Here is a 22,832-nt window from a genome sequence, read left to right on the forward strand (position 1 = left end):
CGTCACGTTCAATCACCGTGAAGCCGGCGCCGTCAGAATCCGCTTTCCAATCTATTAGTCACATGACTCTATCGGCCAAATATAAGAGCGCTACAGATGCAGTGGTTGCTTTGAAAAAAGATGGTACAGAGGGAGCTGCATTGATCCAACAGATTTCACTCCTTCGGCTGGCTTTTCACATTTCGATCCTGCTGACGCACAAAAGTTGCTCTGAGGAACGGCCCCCCTATTAGCATGGACACCCCCGAAGACCTCGCTTCTGACCATCAACTCTGCCATTTCACATAACAAGCCACCATAACCAAGAGCCGCCAAAAACCCTAGCATTTATATTTGGAAGCTCCCCATAGGTCATTGGAACTGAGGAAGCCTCTGGGATGAGGGGTGAAATGTCTTCAAGTGAAGAAATTCAAGTCCAGTTGCCATGACAAGAGGATTTTGACAAGAATTCACCATGACCTGGATGACTAAGAAGACACAAGCTGCATTGTGCCTTTGTGGAGCTAGAAAAAGCATACAACAAGGCACCGAGAAAGGAACTATGGTATTGTATGGGGAAGTCCGGAAAGGCAGGGAAGTATATTAGACTGGGGCAGGACATGTATGCACGCTCTGAGACAGTGAGTTGTGGTTTAGGTGTGACGGGAAAGTTCAAGATGGAGGTGGGACTTCATGGTCACCTCCGAGACACTCATTGTTTGCAGTGCTGATGGACAGACAGACAGACAGACAGACAGATGAGGTTAGACAGGTATGTCCATGAACCACGATGTTTGCGGATGACATTGGGGCAGGACATGTATGCATGCTGTGAAACAGCGGTGAGGTGTGCTTTAGGTGTGACAGAGAAGTTCAAGATGGAGGTGGACTCCATGAACCATGATGTTTGCAGATGACTTTGTGCTCTGTAGAGAGAGCATGCGGAGGAACATCTAGAGAGGTGGAGAGATGGACTGGAGAGGAGAGGGATGAAGGTAATTCACAGCAGGACAGAGTATGTGTGTGGATAAGAAGGACAGGGAGTGGAGGTTGGTGAGGCTGCTGGGGTCTGGAGGAAAACCAGAGGAGGTTTATGGACAGAAGGAGAAAGGACAGGAAGTGAGCTGGTGTGTGAAAAATGCTAAGATGCAAGCAGATGATTGGCTGTGGAGATGCCTGAAGGGAGCAGGAGGGAAAGGGAACAGAAGAAGATTAAGCTGATGTTCATGAACACGTGTCCAATGTGATCTCGGAAGATTTGAATATTGTAATGCAATGAGGATGTTTCTGTCACACACACACACACACACACACACACACACACACACACACAGCTCAGACACTCCATAATCCACTGTCTTACCACTTTTATGAAAAACAAAACTTCTTATACGAGTCAATCAGCATTAGCCTGGTCGGGTCTAAATCCTGATCGGCAGAGGTCTGCCTTGGCTTTTTCCTCCAGAGCGCTGACGGAGCGAGGACCCCCGGGTGGCGTTGAACGCGGTGGGGGGACGGGGGGGGGGGGGGGGGGGGGGGGCACTCTCCGATTGGACCGTCAAACGTCTCCTTCTGCTCTGGAATCGGCGACCGGACGGTTGATTAGCGTAGCATTAGCCGTGATGATTGAAAGCCTCGGGCGACAAATGGTGGGGGGGGGCGTGCAATCAGACAGACATACAGAAGAAACTAAGTGATGTGTGTGTGTGTGTGTGTGTGTGTGTATGTGTGTGTGTGTGGGGGGGGGTTGACCGACAAAAGAGGGGATAGAGCAAATACTAGGGGGGCGGGTGGAGTCTGTGGCTTTTGGTTTCCTGTAGTTGGAGACGGGAGGTCAAACGACAGCCACACACACACACACACACACACACACACACACACATACAGACAGGCCTGTATTTCCCTCACTGTCACAAAAGGCAAAGAGACACTTCATCTCAGCGTACGTGTCGATGCATCACCGCCAACCTACGCCCCCACACGCACACCTGCGGGCTAGTGCGCACGCACACACACACACACACACACACACACACACACACACACACACACACACCTTCTTGTCACATACCATCATGCAGTCCTAGACATGAGAATGTGTGTGTGAGCATCTGGGTATGTGACACTCACTAAGGGCTTTGTGTTACTTTCACATACACATGCACAACACACTCAAACACACACACACACACGCACACACACACACACACACACACACACACACACACGTGTCAATGAGATGCCAGCAGCCTGGAGGTGGAAGCTCCACCAGGAGCTGCAGATAAACCTGAACAGGCAGCTTCTCCTCTCCTTCCTCTCCTGGCTGCAGTGAATCTGAGCCTGCTTTTTTTTAAAAAAAAAAAAAAAAAAACGACATAAAAATAAAGTCAAGATAAAGCCGTGAAGTGGAAAAATCTGAAAGTGGCAGCTTTCAGCGCGATCTATAGCTGCAGGGGGCGCGACAGCATGCGGATATTTACTGGGAGAAGGTAAAACCTTTCCCTGCCACGGGTTTCTATCCTCAACTCCGTCCTTCCGCCGGTTCGGGGCTGAGAAAGCAAAACCAGGAAATACATAGTGTTCGGAGGAGCCAATCACAGCCGGGCATCGGGTGGAGGTGGGCGGAGCTTAACCCTGACAGGACAGCTGTCAATCACACAGAGGCTCGGGGCCGTTCGCCCTCTGGTTCAGGTCTTCAACACATCACGGCTCGCCGGGTGAAAATGTGTCGTTATGATTCAGGTCTAATTGTCTATAAATCGATCAGCCGGTCGCTATGGTGACCGGGGAGGTGCAGTGCGAAGAACGGGACGGTTCATCAAAGGTGGAGGAGAATGTCCCTGTGTGACTGGAACGCTGGCGGGGACTCCAGAACCTGGACCCGGACCAACCCCCGGACCACCGAGGCCTCCGGTATCTAGACCTGGACCACAGGCCTCCAGGAGTTGGACTATCCCTAGACCAACAAGGTCTCCAAGACCTGGACCAGGACCACATCACCGAGGTCTGCATGAGCTGGACCTCTTCCCCTCCAGACCACTAGGGACTCCAGGATCTGAACCAACCCCGGACCTCCAAGGCCTCCAGTATCTAGACCTGGATTACAGGGCCTCCAGGAGCTGGACCCAGACCACCACCAGGGTCTCGGGGACCCGGACGTTGACCACTTGGGCCTCCCCAGGATCTGGACTAGGACCACATCACCGAGGACCCCAGAGGCCTTTAATACCCGGATCTGGACCACTGGGTCTCCAAGACCAGGACCAGAACCACCCTCTGGACCACCCTGGGGTCTCCAGGACTGGAAGAACCCACTGCCCCCTTTACAACGCCACGCTCATGATGCAACACCCGCATCAGCGGCAGCAACACGATCCATAATGAGGCTTCACACACACTGCCCCCCCCCCACCCAAAGTGTGTGTGTGTGTGTGTGTGTGTTTGAAACCCCTGCCTGAGCGTGATTTTGAAGGACAGAGCCGGCAAGGAGAACAGTGGACGTGTGGGATGAACCCTCAATGCTCTCGAACAGCTGACTCCGCCCCCTACACTGACTCCGCCCCTCCAGTGACTCTGTCCCTCCACTGACTCCGCCCCCTACACTGACTCCGCCCCCCTTGGCTTTGAATAGGCAGTAATTAGGGCCATTGTGTGACATAAAATAGGAATAAAATGCAGGCTTAAAAGATGAGAACAAACCCATTGTGGCTCCTCTTCCTCTTTTTTTTTTTGTCCCGGCGTCTCTTTTTTCGTTCCCTCCGTTATTCTTCGAAATGCGGCGAGTGACGGACCTTTTATTCGGTTAATGATCGGCCTGTCTCCTGCAGCGGCGACACCCCCGGCCTTGACTGACACGACCCTGAATTAACAGGCAGTGTGTGTGTGTGTGTGTGTGTGTGTGTTGAGTTTTGAAGTCGTTTTTGAAGAATTTAAAAGGGAGAAGGGGTAAAGGAGGGACAGGGGAGGGGACTTGACGACAGGAAGTTCCCATAATCTGAAATGATCCCAGAATATTCAAACGTTAATCCCTGAAATGTATGCTTTTATTTATTTTTTTCATTAATTTGAATTCGTCATTATAATAATGTTAACTAACATTATAATAATAATGTTATTTAATAATAACAATAATGATAACCATAAGTCATAATTATCATAAGTGCCTTTTTCATAACAATAATTAATATAACAATTATTATGACAAAATAATAATTAAAATAATTACGGTCAAAAATGTAATTCAGAAATTATAATCATAATTAAATAATAATAATTAATTAATTGTTCATTTTTGCCCAATTCTTGGAGCTTACTGTCAAAATCCCCAAGTGTACACACACACGCATACACACACACACACACACACACACACACACACACACACACACACACACACACACACACACACACACACACCCAATGTGACCCCGACTTTCTGCCATAATTGACAGCAAACAGGATCGGTGTTTGAGCGAAGGCTTCACAAAGCTGTAAACCAGATCACCGCAGCGTAAACACACCACTGGACTGCCCATGTGTGTGTTTGTGTGTGTGTGTGTGTGTGTGTGTGTGTTTCAATTGGGCAGGGGGGGCTACAAAGCCATCAGACCAGCTTCTTAAGTCCCGACTCCGACGGCAATGGCGTAATGAGGCCGACAGAGTAACAGCTGGACACACACACACACACACACACACACACACACACACACACACACACACACACACACACACACACACACACACAGAGCATCAGTCAGATCCTTCACACACACACCAGGCGTCGACATTAAACCGGCTGTTGAAGTGGTTGAAGCTGCATCTTTAATTCTGGGTCCTCCTTTATTCTGGGAGACTTTGCGTTGAAATCTCTGCCGCATTTCTGCCTCCATATTTATTATTCTTCTGTTTTTCTTTGCCTCTTCATCCCCTTTCTCACTGACTTGGTGAAAAATGCCAGAAAACCAGTGACGACCCACAAATCAGCGGAAAGTCAGTTGAAAAAGACAGAAGAATCACATTTGGTCCAGAAACCACTTGAGGAATTTTGAAGAAATCCCTTTGATTTTCACTTAAAATGAGCGAAAAAATAAAAAAATAAGGGTCAGGATTTTCCAAAACGGCGCCCGTTTCTCTTAAACGCACACTCCCTCGTCACATGACCGACTGCGCCCGAGGTGTGTGACGACAGCACGGTCCACCCTTAAAGAAACCTTCATAGGGATGTTTGTAAGCGAGAAAAACGACAAAAACAACAAAAAAAAGCTAAAAACAAGCACATGGTTCCAATAGAGAGGAGACACACAGACAGACAGGTTTATCAACTGCATCACACACACACACACACACGCGCACACACACACACCAAGACAAATTCAATCTACCTCAGTTAGGATGACCCTTTTTTTTTTTTTTTTAATTATTCAACCAAAATAGATGAATGGGTGAAAAAGCTGAACAGCATTCTGGGATTCTACACGGTAGGGGCGCTGCCATCGTCACGACGACACTGTTTAAAAACACACACGTGCAACTTTGACATTCTTTCGTCAATATTTATTTAGTATGTCTCTATATGTTTCTATGTACGATGTGAATGAGAGGGTGATTGTTGGATGTCTATGGTTGCAACACAAATATACAGTAAAAAAATAAAATAAAATCTTCCACTGATGGGGGCAGGAGGCGGGGTTTAACCTGGAGCTGTCAATCATCAGGACAGCTGTCAATCACAGATGCACATATTGAGAAATCCAATCGTTCACACCGACCAACAATTTCAGGAGGAGAAAACACAGCGGATCGCAACCTGCGGGTGTCTGGTCAAGAAAGACTTGTTGATATTTAAGCTCCTATAAATTCTGCTTAAAAAAAAAAAAAAAAAAAAAAAAACATCTTGGGGCTTTTTGAGGGCCTTTAATTATGGGGCGAAATCCGATTAAACCGTGGGTCCAAGATCCACGAGCAAAGGAGGGGCTGGAGGTCTCAGACTCCTAAACCTCTGATAAAAACAATATTTTTTTTAAAATAAATCACACGCCGGTGGAGAAATAATCCACCCTCCATGTCTAATTCCGCATGAAAACGCGTTTTTTTTCTTCTGATCGCAGGCTTCCCGCGTTCCCTGTCACTGTCAGGGCGGCGACTCCCTCCCTGATATTTGCGGCGTTTCCTGCCGGCCCCGGGCGCCACAATCACCTTTGGCGTAAACAAGCGGGTGGCCGAGTGGCTCGACCGGCTGCATTCCACCGAAACAGGTTCGCGGTCGTCGGTAGTTACAGGTTTTCGAAAAAAAAAAAAACTCGAGGTAGCAAGGATGCCATTTGGCGGACGGTTGACCTTGGCATGACCTTGTCATCATTTCAGCGCCAGGGTCGCGCTTTCTGGTCGGCGGGAGCCAATCACAGGCTGCCTTTGGGTTGAGAGGCGGAGCTCGAGACGGACGGGTCAGCCGTCAATCACAGGAATCTTCGTGTGGGGATTTTGGTGATCATTGTTGCCACAGTAACCCGGAATGCTGCCGAAATCCGGCGGACGCAGGGCTCCACGCGGAGTCAGCCAATCGGATCCGAGCAGGTAGAGGTTCTCCTGGTGGAAACCTCGGAAGGACAGTTCCAGAGCGGTCACATGGTACGGTCTGAGCCAATCAGAAGAGAGCTGAGAGTTGGACTTCTTCTAAAGTCACCTGGGCGACCAGGTGACCTGCGGGGGGGGGGGTCAAACACACACACACACACACACACACACACACACACACACACACACACACGTGCAAGAACTGGTCGCAGGGAGAAATGGCAAACTGGACACACACATCACCCGACAGTCCGTAAACTCACCACTAACCTGCTTAATGAAGCCTGAAAACACACAGGTAGACATACACACACATATATAAACACACACACACACACACATCACGGTTCTGCGGCTGGAGGTGCTGAGCGGAGCCCTCCCTGGTGCGTTCACTGACACCGCAGTTAATTATCACCACCCACCAGCGCACGCACACACACACACACACACACACATCCTCTGACAGCCGCGGCTTGAGGCAGATGGCTGATAGCAGCATATTTACCCCCCCCCCCCACACACACACACACACCTCCCACTAAGTGCATTTTCACGAACCCTTAGATTCAATCATTCGGACCGCGTCCACTTCAGATCTCGCGATAACGGAGCTCTAATCGATAAAGGGCTGGTTCGGTGCGTGTGCTTGTCGGTCTGGAACTCATCATCATCATCATCATCGCGGCGGTGTCTCACACACACACACGCGCGCGCGCGCACACCAACTCCGAAGGGAACTTCATCGGAAGTTTGTCCCTTTTAAAGGTCCTCTGAGACACGCCGGTGTTGCGTTCAAACCCAATCGGTCAATTGGAAATCCCATGCCGGACGTTAAACGAGGCAGTCGGGGCGCCGAATTCACGCCGAACGACGGTCGGGTCACCGGTTGTACCGGTTTTCGTTGCATGACTTCCCCGCCACCGGCTGGTCTCGATTGGACCTTAAATATGCTGTTTTGTTAGCGGAGTTCTGCGTTGCGTTCTGCAACCACGGGTCGAAATGATCAGTAACCGGGATTCACGTCGCTCCCGCGAGATGCGGCGAGACGGCGTGTTCGGTAAAAGTTGACCTTACCTTTTACCACGGAGATCCGTCTCCCTGCAGCTCCGCGTATATTTCCTCCTCTCTCCCTCTTATTCCAAGTGAATTTCAGAGATTTAAAAATAAAATGTGTCCACGCTTCCCAAAAAACTTCCCGAATTCCCGAATTCCCATCCCGGCGTGAAGAGACGACAGCCGCGATGCGCTGCAGCTGCGGTTGTCTGGAGAAGTTGGTTTTTTTTTTTTGGGCCAAAAAAAAAAAAATTCCCACGCCGAGTGAGTTGCGGGGGCGGTTCCTTCCCGCCCACGAGGAGCCCCGCACAGGTGTGACCGCACCGCCCACTATTCGGGGTGTTTTTGTTTGTTTGTTTGTTTATTGCATGGAGTTCCGGTGAAGCGCAGGCGTCCGCCGGGTCTTCAGCAGGGAGCTCCGCTGCGAATGGAGCGACAAACCCGAGGGAGGGAGACTCGGGATCCGTTCCTCCTCCTCCTCTTCTTCTCCTTCCTCCTCTTCTTCTTCTTCTTCCTTCTCTTCTTCCTCCAAATACTTAACTCGCAATGCATGTGCGGAGCAAACGCTCCCCGCCTTGCTGGTCAAGCTAGCGAAAATTAACAGCGACCAAAGCCGGATGTGCTTCCAGCAGCCTTTCAAAATAAATGCACTCACCTTCAAAAAGAGAGAGAGATCAGGAGTATTTACTGTATTTAGGTTTCGAATCTTGTATTTTCAACCAACGCTCCTCAACCTTTTTTGGACCAGTTTTATGCATGGAAAATGTTTCTGCAGATAATAAAAAAATAATAAAAACTGTCAGTTTGCAGTGTTTAATATGAATGCAACGTTTCCACTTTATAGTAGAATTCTAGTCTAAATCTTCTCGTCCAAGCTTATATTAGTTATTTTAGTTCTAAATTTTAGTTATATTCGGAAACTCCCCACAGGTCATTAGAAGTGAAGAAGTTTCCCAGATTGAGGGGTGAAATGTCTTCAAGTGAAGAAATTTTGTCAAGAATTCACCATGAACTGTATGACTGAGAATCTCCACTTTATATACTTTGTACACTATTTTTCATTTTTCAAATTAACTTTAATGATTAAAATATCATTTGTACCAAGAAAGATTTTATTGCGGACCGGGGTTTGGGAACCACTGCTTTATACAATAACATTAATATGATATCGAAGTTTTAATTGAAAATATGACAATAAAACAAATCTGTTTTTTTAATCCTACAAATTCCTGCTCTGCTCTTGATTGACTTCTTTTCTTTCATTCTTTCTTTCACACATCCAGTCATTTATTCTCCCAATACATCCATTCCTCCTGTTGCTGCTGTAATGCCTATTTATACTGTTTACATATTGTTTTGTTTTTTTTTCCGAGATTTATATATCTAACTGCATGTACACTATGAACGACCTCTTACTCTGCTGTGTAAATTGAAATAATAAAGGAATATTCTATTGTGATTCAGCAACTACCTCAACATGATATAATTTTTACTTTGCTTTGACAAATTTTGGAAATCTTAATCCCAGCAAGATCATCTTAGTGTGTGATTTGAGTTTTAAGAATCATTGCTTTTATGATGATATACTGTACATTTAAAAGCACATTCCTGTTATTTATTTATCTGCAGAAATAAATTCATAATCAGAGAAATTAATATATATTTATTCAGCGAATGGGCTTTAGAATACCAGTATTTTTTGAGTTAAGGAAAATAAAATAGAGATATATATACTGGATGTATTTAAAGCTCATCCTAAAACACTTAAATGAAAGTGTTTGAGTTTTAAAAAATGTTTAAATGCTTATAAAACAATAAAAATTAGTGCAGAGCATATCGCGATGAATTGAAAACAACAGAAAAAAATACCTGATTTTGCCAATTTTATTTTCCATTATTTCATTTTGTGTGTTAATCTCTCAATTACATTTTATAAATGTTAAATATTTAATAACCGCCCCCACACACGCACCTATTTCCCGAACACTACAAGGGATTTTATATTGAAAATCTGACCAGGAACACACCGTTTTCATTCCGCATCACTTTACGTGTGAATTAAACCGGCATCAAGTCTGGTTTACATTAGAGGCCATTAAAAATAAGTCTTCTTTGAAAAAAAAACAAAAGAAAACACAACATGGAGACGTTTCAAAACACAAAATGACGCACTTCAGACCGGAAACGAGCCGATGTCCACCGGAAATACCACCACTTAATCCCGCAATAGAAGGAGATTTACACTCTGACCTTCGTCCACCGTCAAAATAATATGATTGGACTCCCCGTGCAAAACAAAATTCCACCCTGGTTCTTATTTAAAGTCGGGGTGGGGGGGTTTGTCCCCTGTCGCCCCCCCTCAACCCGGTCCCCAGAGAGAGGGCGGGCCCTGGGAGAGTGGCCGCGCTGTCAAACCCGGTTAGCCGTGCAGTCGGCCAGGGCCCGGCGAGGGGGGGCGGGGGGCTCACAATGGGGGCTTTGTCGCGGGAGAATTACCCCGAGAAGTAATCCTCCACACCGGAGCCCGCGACCTTTCGTCCCTGCCGAGCACCGCGGCGGGCATCGTCCGGCGTGGGGGAAGGTCAAAGGTCACGAAGGCCCAACACCTGACGCCGAACCGAAAACCCCCATCACTCTGTCATCGTCACTTTATTTCTATTGTTGTTTACTTCTTGTCACTATTTATATTGTTGTTTAGTTCTAGTTGTGTATTTTTCACCCTTATTGTTCCTTTATGTGGTCCATTAGTGTCCCTGATGTTGTTGCTGTTGTTGTCTATTTATTCATGGATGTCTCGCTATCTTCTGCCTCTCTATTTATATTTATATTCATAGTAATTTCACTTTTTTTTAATATTTTTTGACATTATAACTGTTACCCTGCTGTGACAAAGGAATTTCCCTTACGGGAATGAATTAAAATTTATTTTATTTTATCTTATCTTATCTTATCTTATCTTATCTTATCTTATCTTATCTTATCTTATCTTATCTTAACTGAAATGTCAAAAACGTAACACGTAAAACGTAAACCCAGCGGTTCCTTGAATTGAGTTGATCTTTTTGGTATCTTAAATCAATTTTTTCTTGTTTATAATAACAGAAAATAATTTAATTTGTTCCAATCTGCCCCCCAAAAACTATTGATATGGAAAAACCCTGAAAAAGAAGGATATTAATGATGTAAGGGGCATCACAAAGATAAATCATGGTTATTGTAAACTTATTGAGTCGTAATATGAATCCTTACCTAAGAGAGTATTTACGAGGCTACGAAGAATTACAATAAACTTACAATGATTATTAAATCTGAATTAACTGAACTTCAATTTTACTTAGGAATTTTAGAATTTTCCTCACAAGTTTTCAAATATATTTTAATTTATTATTTATTATTAGATGTATTATTTATTATTTAATGTATTATTTATATAAATGTACTCACTAATTTATTAATATTAATTTATTGATATGAATTTTCCTCCAAATCAGTCGCCAGGTAACACTCATAACACACAAATTTCAAATTTTAATATATTTTTTTTGTATTTCAAGGATTAAAATTCGCATGCTTCACATCTTCAAAAATTCATATATAAAGTAATTAATCTCTTCAGGGGCCACTGTACTTCTAAGTATACTGTTAAAAAACACTTAAACAACACAATGTAACTCCAAGTCAATCCAACTGCCCACTTAAAAAGCAACACTAATTCATTTTAACTTGTTTTAAGGACATTTTATCAACCAGTCATGTATTTTGATGACATTATATCAACCTGTTGTGTATTTTTCAACTTTTATTTTGAGTGTGACTCCAAATCCAGACCTCCGTGGGTTCATACATTTGATTTCCATTGATCATTTTTATGTGATTTTGTTGTCAGCACTTTCAAGTATTTAATAAGAATATTTCATTCATTGAGTCCTAGTACGTGTTATATTTGTGTTCCCTCGATGATACTGAGCAGTGTCCTACTTGAGTACTTCCTGTTTCTCTTGCACTTTGTTTACAGTACCGGCTGAGTTTTACTGCAGAGAGTATTTATGCAGGTTCTGGTGCTTTAACCAGAGGAAAGGATCTGGAACGTTCTCCTCTCGGTGAAGCCGCATAAATCCCGAACCCGCCGAGCGCGCGGTCGGTAAACATCTCCGAGCCGACCGTGCCTGTTTATCCCGGTCGGCTCGGCGTCTCCTGCGCCCTCGGATCCGACCCCGCATTTGTTTTAGCGGTTTCCCCGCCCGCTAAATCGTCCGAGCGCTCGGTAAATCTCCGCGGGACTTCGCCGGTGCCGCCGTCTGGAGGAGAAGGAGGGAGAAGAGGAGGGTCGAGGGCCCAGAAGACGAGGGGGATGAAGGCAGGACCGCTCGTTTCTTACGAATACGGGTTTAAGAAGCCGCTTTCGTGAAAGTTGGGCGAGAACATCTGATCCCACGTTCTGAACACGCTGCGTTCTGAGGACTCCTGGAGATCACGCCTGAACCCTGGACACAACCCGGGGAGGACACGCAGGAGAACATGGAGAGAACACAGAACATAGAAGAACAACATGGAGAACATGGAGAAAACCCATGTAGAAGGACATGGAGAACCTGGGGAACATGGAGAGAACCCATGGAGAAGAACATGGAGTACACGGAAAACATAGAGAGAACCTAGGAAAGAACATGGAGAACGTGGAGAGAAACCATGTAGAAGATCATGGAGAACGTGGAGAACATGGAGAGAACCAATGTAGAAGAATATGGAAAACATAGAGAGAACCCATGTAGAAGAACGTGGAGAGAACCAAGGAGTGAGGACATGGAGAAGATGGAGAGAACCCATGTAGAAGATCATGGAGAACCTGGAGAACATGGAGAGAAGCAATGTAGAAGAACATGTAGAACATGGAGAGAACCCATGCAGAAGATCCTGGAGAACTTGGAGAACATGGAGAACATGGAGAGAACAATATAGAAGAACATGGAAAACATAGAGGGAACCCATGTAGAAGAAACTGGAGAACATGGAGAGAACCAATATAGAAGAACATGGAGAAAAATGGAGAGAACCCATGTAGAAGAACATGGAAAACATAGAGAGAACCCATGCAGAAGAACATGGAGAACATGAGGAGAACTAAGGGAGGAGAAAATGGAGAAAAACAAGTTTCACTGGTGCTTCACAGGAGTTAACATCTATCTATCTATCTATCTATCTATCTATCTATCTATCTATCTATCTATCTATCTATCTATCTATCTATCTATCTATCTATCTATCTATCTATCTATCTATCTATCCCCTGTATAAATCAATTACATAAATGCAGGGATAAAATAAAATAAAATAAAATAAAATAAAATAAAATAAAATAAAATGAAATAAAATAAAATGAAATAAAATAAAATAAAATAAAATAAAATAAAATAAAATAAAATAAAATTAAATAAAATAAAATTAAATTAAATTAAATTAAATTAAATTAAATTAATCTTATCTATCTATCTATCTATCTATCTATCTATCTATCTATCTATCTATCTATCTATCTATCTATCTATCTATCTATCTATCTATCTATCCATTTACTTGCATTTTCATATATTTGTTTGCATACTTACATATCCATTCAGCCATTTACTGATCAATTTATGTCCCACCCACAGTGCTCCCGATAGTCAAAGTGTGTGTGTGTGTGTGTGCGCGCGTGTGTGTGTGTGAACGCCTTGTGCCCCAGAGGTCACGATGGCTCGGCCTTTTTCCCACCTCCGCGCTTCACGCCAGTCGCGTTTTCTCTTCCCTAATCCGAGGCACGGACACGCCGGCGCGTTTCGCCCGAGAAGGTTATTTTTCTGAGACGCGGGCCCGATCACCAAAGCGGTAAATCCTCGGGCGGCCGCAGAGCAAACAGAAGAATTACAGCCGTCACATCAGCGAGCATCGCCGCTGAAATATGCAACAGCGTCGACTTATTCGCCGCCGTCCTCGGGCTGCTCGCTGTCAGACGCAGATGTTTCCAAAGGCAGGGGGGGAAAAAAAAAATAAAAATCACAATGTCTCGCCTCCGTCCACGTGGGGGATCCAGTGTGTGAGTGAGTGTGTGTGTGTGTGTGTGTGTGTGTGTGTTTCCACCCCAGCTTCAAGAAAAAGTACTGTCAGACTTTCACAAACATGTGTCAGTATTTGTGTAAGCTTTATTCCACACACACACACACACACACACACACATGCAAACAATTGCTAACAGATGCACTCACAGTGCACGGGTGCACACGGTAATGCAGAAACTGGAGTGCACACACACACACACACGCACACACACACACACACTTCATGCTCTTTCAAGCACATGCATTGATACAAGCAGTATATCAAATACACAGTCACACAAAGACACACACACATTCGACTCTCCCTGCCAGATAATGATATGATCGTCAAGTTAAAAGCACACACACACACACACACACACACACACGCAGTCGATAATTAACCAATCAAGTAAACAGAGAGATATGTTGTCGTGGCGCTGGTCGAACTGTCACTGAATGTGTCAGAAGGTTATTGAAGCGTTTAATGAATCCAACGGGTGATCATTACTGACACATACACACACACACACACACACTCATACACACTCATACGCACTGTTTGTGACGCCGAGTGAGACAACAGACAAACACGGTTCATTATAAAATAATTGTTCGAAAGTGACTCCTTTTACTAATTGAAAAAAAAATGATTTAATAAGAAAAAAAAAAAAAAACACTTAACTGTTATTTGTGATTCAATCACAGAAATTCGACGTTAATTCTTTTACGCTTCATGTTGACCGCTCAAATAAAGGCGCCGAGTGCCTTGACAGATTAAAAAAAAAGGAGTAAAAGCGGGTGATAAGAGGAAATACTGGCATAATGAAATCAGGTTGCTGAAATTAAAGTCAAGCCGGTGACGCAGTTAAAGTGGAATAAAACCCCAAGGACGGCAAAGTTCAGTATTAAATAAACAAACAGACGCTAAGCCTCTGCACTTCACTGAAGGAAATCCTTTTGTAAAGAAAGATATTAATTTCCATGCATGAAATTTGCTTCTTATTCTGATATAAAGCCCTGTGATTTTCAAGTTTCCTAATTTAATGTATTCATTACGAATGAATCAAGCTGTCATTATTTTATTTTAGCTTATTTTATTCTTTCATCATCTTCTACTAATCCTGCACTCGGTGTCACAGGGATACTGGAACCAGATGTCATGGGGTGATTTTATTCAATTTTATTTTATTTTATTTTATTTGTCTTCTAACCCTGCACTCTGGGTCCAGGGGATACTTGAGCCAGGTATTATGGAGTGATTTCACTTTATTTATTTTATTTTGTATTTTATATTACTTCCTCCAGCACTCATGGAATGATTTGAACCTCTTGAACTTTTACAAAGAAAGATATTTATTTCCATGCTTAAAATTATCTTCTTATTCGGTTATAAAGCACTGCGATTTTCAAGTATCATAATTCAATTTATTCACTATGAATGAATCAAGCTGTCATTATTTTATTTTATTTCATTTTATTCTCTCATCATCTTCTACTAATCCTGAACCCAGTGTCACAGGGATACTGGAACCAGATGTCACGGGGTGATTTTATTTTATTTTATTTTAATTATTTTATTATAAATTGTATTTCATATTATTTCCTCCAGCACTCGTGGAATTATTTGAACCTCTTGAACTTTTACAAAGAAACATATTTATTTCCATGCATGAAATTTGTTTCTTATTCGGTTATAAAGCACTGTGATTTTCAAGTTTCATAATTCAATTTATTCATTATGAATGAATCAAGCTGTCGTTATTTTATTTTATTTCAATTTATTCCTTCATCATCATCTCCTAATTCTGCATTCAGTGTCAAAGGGGTTCTGGGGCCAGATGTTATGGGGTGATATTTATTTTATTTTATTTTATTTTATTTTATTTTATTTTATTTTATTTTATTTTATTTTATTTTATTTTATTTTATTTGTCTTCTCATCCTGGGTCAACTCTGGGTCCATAGCCAGATACTATGGCGTGATTTTATTCCATTTTATTCTATTTCATTTCCTCCAGGACTCGCGGAATTCTTGGAACCCCTTGAACTTCTATATAATGGCAGGGGGCCGAGAACAGGAACTCAACGTGAAGCAGCCTGACCTGTAACGAAGTGTAAACACAGACACGGCGTTCTGTTTTTCTTGTCCTGAAGGTCTTTGGTTCACAGACGCCCGTCTGGTCTCGCACAAAAGCCTGATGTTGACCCCGTGACCTTTCACCTCACGGGTCTGGAGGCCAACCCGCATGAAGAGTCCGTCTGCTGGGCCGGATAACACATTCCTGCTCCTGGTCTGTCCTTCGCTGCTGCGGATTTCAAAATAAAAGCTTATGAGTTTGAAGACACGATTGGAGAAGCGTTGGACAAAAGGTGAAAAATGTCAACAAAAGAGGAGAAAGTCGCCATATGTCCAGCTAACTAGCAAGAATTCAACAATGTTAATTTGCAATTCAGTCAAAAGTGATGTCAGGAGTGGGATTTGAACCCACGCCTCCATTTGGAGACCAGAAGTCCCATTTTGAGGAAGGTTTTGATACTTGAGTCTGGCGCCTTAGACCGCTCGGCCATCCTGACAGCTACAGAGTGCCCAAAAAGACAAAATATTATCAAAAGTTAACCAAAGCCTTTCAAAGCACAATATAAAAATGCTACTAAACCAACTATGCTAATTTGCCATCCCAACTTGATATCCATCACTGGAATGTACATAAAAATATTGACAGGAGTGAGATTTGAACTCACGTCTCAATAGAGACTAGATTTCCTGTTAACCAGGACGGAGTTTCTCCTGACTCCTGACTTGGCCTTGTGTTTTCATCAAACATAATCATTGTAAGAAAAAGACCCTTGAAAAAAATCCAGTGAAGAATTCTTAAAGTTGAAATAGTTACTTCAGAAGCCAGAACATAATAGGGGGGCAAGCTCGAGTAATCCAAAAGGCTAAATCTTCCCAAAATTGTCAGGAGTGGGATTTGAACCCACGCCTCCATTTGGAGACCAGAAATCCCAAGTTGAGGAAGGACTTTGTCCTTGAGTCTGGCGCCTTGGACCGCTCGGCCATCCTGACAGCTGGCTGGAATCCCAAAAAGACAGGATCTGGTCAAAAGTTAACCAAAGACTTTCAAAGCACAAGTAAAAATGCTACAAACCCAAACATGCCAATTTGGTGTTTCCACAAATCATCATCTCATAGACCTTCACTCTTGTTATTCCAACTAAGATGGACAATTGAAATGAATCTCAAGTTCACCTTTGGGCCAGACCTTTTAGCCTTTCAGCAAGTTACTTTCCATTTGCACCAAGAGGGCCGTGTGGTCTGAGGTGCCAGACTGAAGGGGTTCGAATGGAGGCAAGGATTCAAATGCAGCTCTTGAAAAGTGTCTTAGAGATTCCACCTGCAGACCAAGACTCAATGGGAAGAGCGTATTTGCTGATGTTACCAAACTCCATGTTAGCAAACTCCAGCTTTCCAAGGACTACAAAAATCAAATGGTACCTTAGGGGTACTTCTTCAAAGACCAGCACGGTTGGAATCAGATGACGTAGGTTATGATTGTATATAACAGTTGCATCAGTTATCAAAAGTGTCAGGAATGGGATTTGAACCCACGCCTCCATTTGGAGACCAGAAATCCCGTGTTAAGGAAGGAATTGATCCTTGAGTCTGGCGCCTTAGACCGCTCGGCCATCCTGACATGTACATGTTTGTGTTGTTGGGTGTTCAAAAGTGGCCTGAAGGTCTATGAGTTGTTGATTGCTGGAAAACACAAGGCCAAATAAGCATGTTTGTGTATGTTTTGGGTGTGTAGCTCTTCTTCTTGTGTGGCGAACGTCTTTGTTTAACTTCTGACTACGTTCTGTCTTTTGGAAGAGCTTGTTGGCTGTCAGGATGGCCGAGTGGTCTAAGGCGCCAGACTCAAGGATCAACCCCTTCCTCATCAGTGGGACTTCTGGTCTCCTAATGGAGGCGTGGGTTCAAATCCCACTCCTGACACTTTTGACCACTGAATTAAAGTTATGAAAACTGACAACCTGCCTGAATAACAATAATATCTCGAGTTGTTAAAGGCTCCAGACTCATTGTCTAAGCAGTGTCATGGTCTGCAAGAGGATGTGTGTACTCAACCCCCAATTCTGACAGTCTAGAGATGTAAAACTAATGGAAAAAGAAATTGCAATGTGCCAAACCGAAGATCCCCGACAGGGAGTTGTTACTGCTGTTGCTGCCGCCTCTGTTGGGTTGAAAATTTGCCTTTGCATTAACATAATGGATAGTATCATGATAAATATAAATGACTCAAGGTCAAAGGGGCCTCGGGTCTCAAGACAGAGGTGTGGGTCACGACCCACTCCTGACTGGCTTTTCGACAAATTAAACGTTCACACCGATATGTCCAATGGAAACATTCCAGGTACGACAACAGGAATGTTTGTTGGGTTTGTCTCCATAGCCTTCAAACTTAAGTCAAGGGTCAACTTTTATAGTGCTGGTCTCACCTTAAGGATCTCAGATTTCCACATTTCTCATTAAAGGAGCTGCAGTTTCCTCATTAAAATTCAAAATCATATCCTGATGAACGGTTGCAAAAGAAAGAGTCCTTTAACTTTTGCAGTGATACACCTTGCAGAGAAGTTGAAATCATGAGTTGGTTGCACAAGTTCAGTTTCAAGATATATAACGTATAACTTAACCAATTCAAACAGGATGCCTGCATGTGATTCTTTGTCTCTAACCTGTCACTTGCTGGTTTTCAAAGATCTCCTCATGGGATTTGAGTCAAGCTGGGCTAAAAAAGGTCTGGCCCAAAGATGAAAGACATGTCAGGAGTGGGATTTGAACCCACGCCTCCATGTGGAGACCAGAAATCCCATGTTGAGGAAGGACTTTGTCCTTGAGTCTGGCGCCTTGGACCGCTCGGCCATCCTGACAGCTGGCTGGAATCCCAAAAAGACAGGATCTGGTCAAAAGTTAACCAAAGACTTTCAAAGCACAAGTAAAAATGCTACAAACCCAAACATGCCAATTTGGTGTTTCCACAAATCATCATCTCGTAGACCTTCACTCTTGTTATTCCAACTATGATGGACAATTGAAATGAATCTCAAGTTCACCTTTGGGCCAGACCTTTTAGCCTTTCAGCAAGTTACTTTCCATTTGCACCAAGAGGGCCGTGTGGTCTGAGGTGCCAGACTGAAGGGGTTCGAATGGAGGCAAGGATTCAAATGCAGCTCTTGAAAAGTGTCTTAGAGATGTTACAAAACTCCATGTTAGCAAACTCCAGCTTTCCAAGGACTACAAAAATCAGATGGTACCTTAGGGGTATTTCTTCAAATACCAGCACGGTTGGAATCAGATGACGTAGGCTATGATTGTATATAACAGTTGCATCAGTTATCAAAAGTGTCAGGAGTGGGATTTGAACCCACGCCTCCATTTGGAGACCAGAAATCCCATTTGACGAGAAGGACCTTGTCCTTGAGTCTGGCGCCTTGGACCGCTCGGCCATCCTGACTACAGAATGGCTGTCGGTTGCTGCAATCAACCCCTTGTCGGCACAGGAACAGAATAGAAGACAATGAAGAACGGAACAATTTGTCTTTAGGATAGAACAAGGAACAGAAATCCACTTTCACCAGCTTATTCAATGAGCAGGACATCTATTTTTTGAACCTGAAAGCGACACTGTTCGGCTGTGCGCTCAAAATATACAGCTGAATCTTTTGGACATTTAGTTTATCTTCATAATGAGCTCCATCTTGTGCCACAACATCTCTTTGGCCTTCATACGCTCAAATAGAGACTTGTATGTTCAAGGAGAAGATACTGTTTCTTTGATCAACAGCAGAGTCCGTCTGATGGGGCGTCCAAGGATAACACATTCCTGTCCCTGGTCCGTCCTTCGCTATTGTCCCCCTGCTGTCCCCCCTTTCAAAATAAAAACTTATGAGTTTGAACAAGAATCAATTGGAGAAGTGTTAGACACAAGATGAAAAATGTCACCAAAAAAGGAGAAGGTTGCCATATGTCCAACTAACTTGTAAGAATTCAATAACGTTAACCTTTATTTTGTGATTCAGTCACGATAGATTTGACAAAAGTGATGTCAGGAGTGGGATTTGAACCCACGCCTCCATTTGGAGACCAGAAGTCCCGTGTTGAGGAAAGTATCGATACTTGAGTCTGGCGCCTTAGACCGCTCGGCCATCCTGACAGCTGTCACAGCGCCCGAAAAGACAGGACCTAACCAAAAGTTGAGCAAAAACTTTGAAAGTACAAGAAAAAAAATGCTACAAACCCAAACATGCTAATATGGTGTTTCCACAAATCAGCATCTGATAGACCTTCACTCTTGTTGTGGACCACTCAGACATCCTGACCTTAGTCACCCTCATTTTTTGGGGGGGATCGAACAAGGAAATCACCGGCTAATTCAATGAGCGGGACATCTATATTTTGACCGTGACATTTTTTGGCTGTACACTTAAATGAAGAAGTTGTTTATTTTCATGATTAGCTCCAATTTGCTCCACAAACAATCTTGGGTCTAGACTTGTATGTTCAAGCAGAACACACCATGTTTCTTTGAAAAACACCACATTCTGTTGGAATGTACATGAGATAAAACTTGTCAGGAGTGGGATTTGAACCCACGCCTCCATATGGAGACCGGAAATCCCATTTATTGGGAAGGACCTTGTCCTTGAGTCTGGCGCCTTGGACCGCTCGGCCATCCTGACTCCCCTCCCAGTGGCCGAACACACCAAATCAGCCAAATAATTTCATTTGGTTCATTAGGACTTGGCCTTGTGTTTTCTTCCAACATAATCATTGCAAGAAAAAGACCCTTGAACCTTCAGATACCGCAATTTTCAACACCCAACAATGCACACTGTACATGTCAGGATGGCCGAGCGGTCTAAGGCGCCAGACTCAAGGATCAATTCCTTCCTTCAATGGGATTTCTGGTCTCCAAATGGAGGCGTGGGTTCAAATCCCACTCCTGACACTTTTGATAACTGATCCAATTGTTATATACAATCATACCCCACCTAATCTGATTCCAACCGTGCTGGTCTTTGAAGAAGTACCCCTAAGGTACCATTTGATTTTTGTAGTCCTTGGAAAGCTGATGTTCGCTAACATCAGCAAACACGCTCTTCCCATTGAGTCTTCGTCTGCAGTTAGAATCTCTAAGACACTTTTCAAGAGCTGCATTTGAATCCTTGCCTCCATCGAACCCTTTCAGTCTGGCACCTCAGACCACATGGCCCTCATGGTGCAAATGGAAAGTAACTTTCTGACTCTAAAAGGTCTGGCCCAAAGGTGAAAAAAGGGTCAGGAGTGGGATTGAAACCAAAGCCTCCATCTGGAGACCAGAAATCCTGTGTTGAGGAACGAGTCGTTCCTTGAGTCTGACGCCTTAGACCACTCGGACACCCTGACATCCCCATTGCGCCCACTATCTAAACTCAATAATGACACAAAACTATGTCAGGATGGCCACGTGGTCTAAGGCAGCACATTTAAGGACCAGGTCCTGAAAAAAGTCTCCGAATGGGGAAGGGGTTCAAACCCTTCTCCTGACAAAGATTGGGTGCCATGCTCCCCTGACTTCAAACATATCTCAGTTTCGGGGGAAGGAGTGAAATCATAGGATATCACCGATTCCCCCCCCAAAAAACGGAAATTGTCCCAAGTGACTCAAATCTTGGACTACAGTTAGGGGATCGTGCGCAACCTTGACAGCAATCCGTTCAACTCTGTGGTCGCCGAATGAAAATGACGCCGGCTCTCTGGTTTTGATTTAAATGCCCAGGTGGGAAAGGCTGAGGGCTTCGAGCCATCAGATTCACGGCGTTGCTCCTTCCTGATCAAAGCGGCGTCTGCTCTTCAAACGGATTCCTTGGCTGAAATCGCCCCCCTTTTTGACAAGCATTTATTTCTTACAGCTCTTGAAACCAAACCGACTGATGTATTCTCATGTTGTCAAGTTGAACACATCATTCAGAAAATAAAACACTCTACGGACATTTAAGATGATATTTATCAGAAAGCTGTCAGGAGGGGAATCTGACCAACACCTCCATATGGAGACCAGAAGTCCCTTTGCCTTTCAATTCAGTCTACCACGCTACGACTCATGCTGAGCCAGATTTCAACTGCAGCTTCCCTGACTTCACATATATCCCCGTTTCAGACGAAGGAGTGAAATGATAGGATATAATAGGATATAGCCAATTCCCCCCCCCAAAAAAACAGAATCGTCCCAAGTGACTACTAACCCAAAGTGACCCAGATCTTGGACATGCCTAAATTCAGGAGGTCGTGCGCAACCTATTGGAACCATGATGGACTTTCAAGAGTTTGCCTTTTGATATGTGCTAAAAACTGTCAGGAGTGGGATTTGAACCCACGTCTCCATTTGGAGACCAGAAGTCCCGATGAGGAAGGTGTTCAGCCTTGAGTCTGGCGCCTTAGACCGCTCGGCCATCCTGACAGCCGATGAGTACCCCCAAACGACGGAACCTAACCAGAAATAAACCAAAGACTTTTGTAACACAAGAAGAAAAGCTACACATCCAAAACATACACAAACATGCTAATTTGACCTTGTGTTTTCCACCAATCAACAACTCATCAAGCTTCACATAGGGTAGTTTGAAACACCAAACTTGATGACATCTATATATCAGGATGGCCGAGCGGCCAGACTCAAGGAGCATCTCCTTCCTCAACACGGGATTTCTGGTCTCCGAATGGAGGCGTGGGTTCAAATCCCACTCCTGACATTTTGATAACCGATGCAACTGTTATATACACTGCTCAAAAAAATAAAGGGAACACTTAAAAAACACATCCTAGATTTAAATGAATGAAATATTCTTATGAAATACTTTGCTCTTTACACAGTTGAATGTGCTGACAACAAAATCACACAAAAATGATCAACGGAAATCAATTGTATCAACCCATGGGGGTCTGGATAAGAATCACACTCAAAATTAAAGTGTAAAAACAAACTCCAGGCTGATCCAACTTCGATGTAATGTCCTTAAAACAAGTCAAAATGAATCTGTGTTGCTTCCTGAGTGGACACTATGATTTCACTGAAGTGTGATTGCCTTGGAGTTACATTGTGTTGTTCAAGT

At 43.8% G+C, this 22,832-nt stretch overlaps 1 protein-coding gene and 10 non-coding genes across 11 annotated transcripts in view; 2 read left to right on the plus strand and 9 right to left on the minus strand.

Moving 5' to 3' along the window:
* The window catches only part of plxnb2a.1 (plexin b2a, tandem duplicate 1), a 112,164-nt gene extending 103,987 nt beyond the window's left edge, over positions 1-8,177 (minus strand). Inside the window, exon 1 of the mRNA XM_086146529.1 lies at positions 7,627-8,177. The gene's annotated coding sequence lies outside the window, so the exon portion shown is untranslated. The remainder of the gene's footprint in view (positions 1-7,626) is intronic.
* Positions 8,178-16,146: 7,969 nt separating this feature from the next.
* On the minus strand, positions 16,147-16,256 carry trnal-caa (transfer RNA leucine (anticodon CAA)). The gene is made up of 2 exons: positions 16,219-16,256; positions 16,147-16,192 (listed from the first exon to the last, which is right to left on the minus strand). It is a non-coding gene; the product is annotated as a tRNA-Leu (tRNA).
* Positions 16,257-16,639: 383 nt separating this feature from the next.
* On the minus strand, positions 16,640-16,749 carry trnal-caa (transfer RNA leucine (anticodon CAA)). Its single transcript has 2 exons — positions 16,712-16,749; positions 16,640-16,685 (listed from the first exon to the last, which is right to left on the minus strand). It is a non-coding gene; the product is annotated as a tRNA-Leu (tRNA).
* A 518-nt stretch (positions 16,750-17,267) lies between these two features.
* trnal-caa (transfer RNA leucine (anticodon CAA)) lies at positions 17,268-17,377 on the minus strand. The gene is made up of 2 exons: positions 17,340-17,377; positions 17,268-17,313 (listed from the first exon to the last, which is right to left on the minus strand). It is a non-coding gene; the product is annotated as a tRNA-Leu (tRNA).
* Positions 17,378-17,565: 188 nt separating this feature from the next.
* trnal-caa (transfer RNA leucine (anticodon CAA)) lies at positions 17,566-17,676 on the plus strand. Its single transcript has 2 exons — positions 17,566-17,603; positions 17,631-17,676. It is a non-coding gene; the product is annotated as a tRNA-Leu (tRNA).
* Positions 17,677-18,501: 825 nt separating this feature from the next.
* On the minus strand, positions 18,502-18,611 carry trnal-caa (transfer RNA leucine (anticodon CAA)). The gene is made up of 2 exons: positions 18,574-18,611; positions 18,502-18,547 (listed from the first exon to the last, which is right to left on the minus strand). It is a non-coding gene; the product is annotated as a tRNA-Leu (tRNA).
* Positions 18,612-19,084: 473 nt separating this feature from the next.
* On the minus strand, positions 19,085-19,195 carry trnal-caa (transfer RNA leucine (anticodon CAA)). The gene is made up of 2 exons: positions 19,158-19,195; positions 19,085-19,130 (listed from the first exon to the last, which is right to left on the minus strand). It is a non-coding gene; the product is annotated as a tRNA-Leu (tRNA).
* A 589-nt stretch (positions 19,196-19,784) lies between these two features.
* On the minus strand, positions 19,785-19,894 carry trnal-caa (transfer RNA leucine (anticodon CAA)). Its single transcript has 2 exons — positions 19,857-19,894; positions 19,785-19,830 (listed from the first exon to the last, which is right to left on the minus strand). It is a non-coding gene; the product is annotated as a tRNA-Leu (tRNA).
* A 415-nt stretch (positions 19,895-20,309) lies between these two features.
* On the minus strand, positions 20,310-20,420 carry trnal-caa (transfer RNA leucine (anticodon CAA)). Its single transcript has 2 exons — positions 20,383-20,420; positions 20,310-20,355 (listed from the first exon to the last, which is right to left on the minus strand). It is a non-coding gene; the product is annotated as a tRNA-Leu (tRNA).
* A 160-nt stretch (positions 20,421-20,580) lies between these two features.
* trnal-caa (transfer RNA leucine (anticodon CAA)) lies at positions 20,581-20,689 on the plus strand. Its single transcript has 2 exons — positions 20,581-20,618; positions 20,644-20,689. It is a non-coding gene; the product is annotated as a tRNA-Leu (tRNA).
* A 1,383-nt stretch (positions 20,690-22,072) lies between these two features.
* trnal-caa (transfer RNA leucine (anticodon CAA)) lies at positions 22,073-22,180 on the minus strand. Its single transcript has 2 exons — positions 22,143-22,180; positions 22,073-22,118 (listed from the first exon to the last, which is right to left on the minus strand). It is a non-coding gene; the product is annotated as a tRNA-Leu (tRNA).
* Between the last annotated feature and the right edge of the window lie 652 nt (positions 22,181-22,832).

This window comes from Fistularia commersonii, chromosome 5 (assembly GCF_037954325.1).
Source record: "Fistularia commersonii isolate RoL2024-O1a breed Wild chromosome 5, RoL_Fcom_v1.0, whole genome shotgun sequence".
Lineage (NCBI taxonomy): Eukaryota > Metazoa > Chordata > Actinopteri > Syngnathiformes > Fistulariidae > Fistularia > Fistularia commersonii.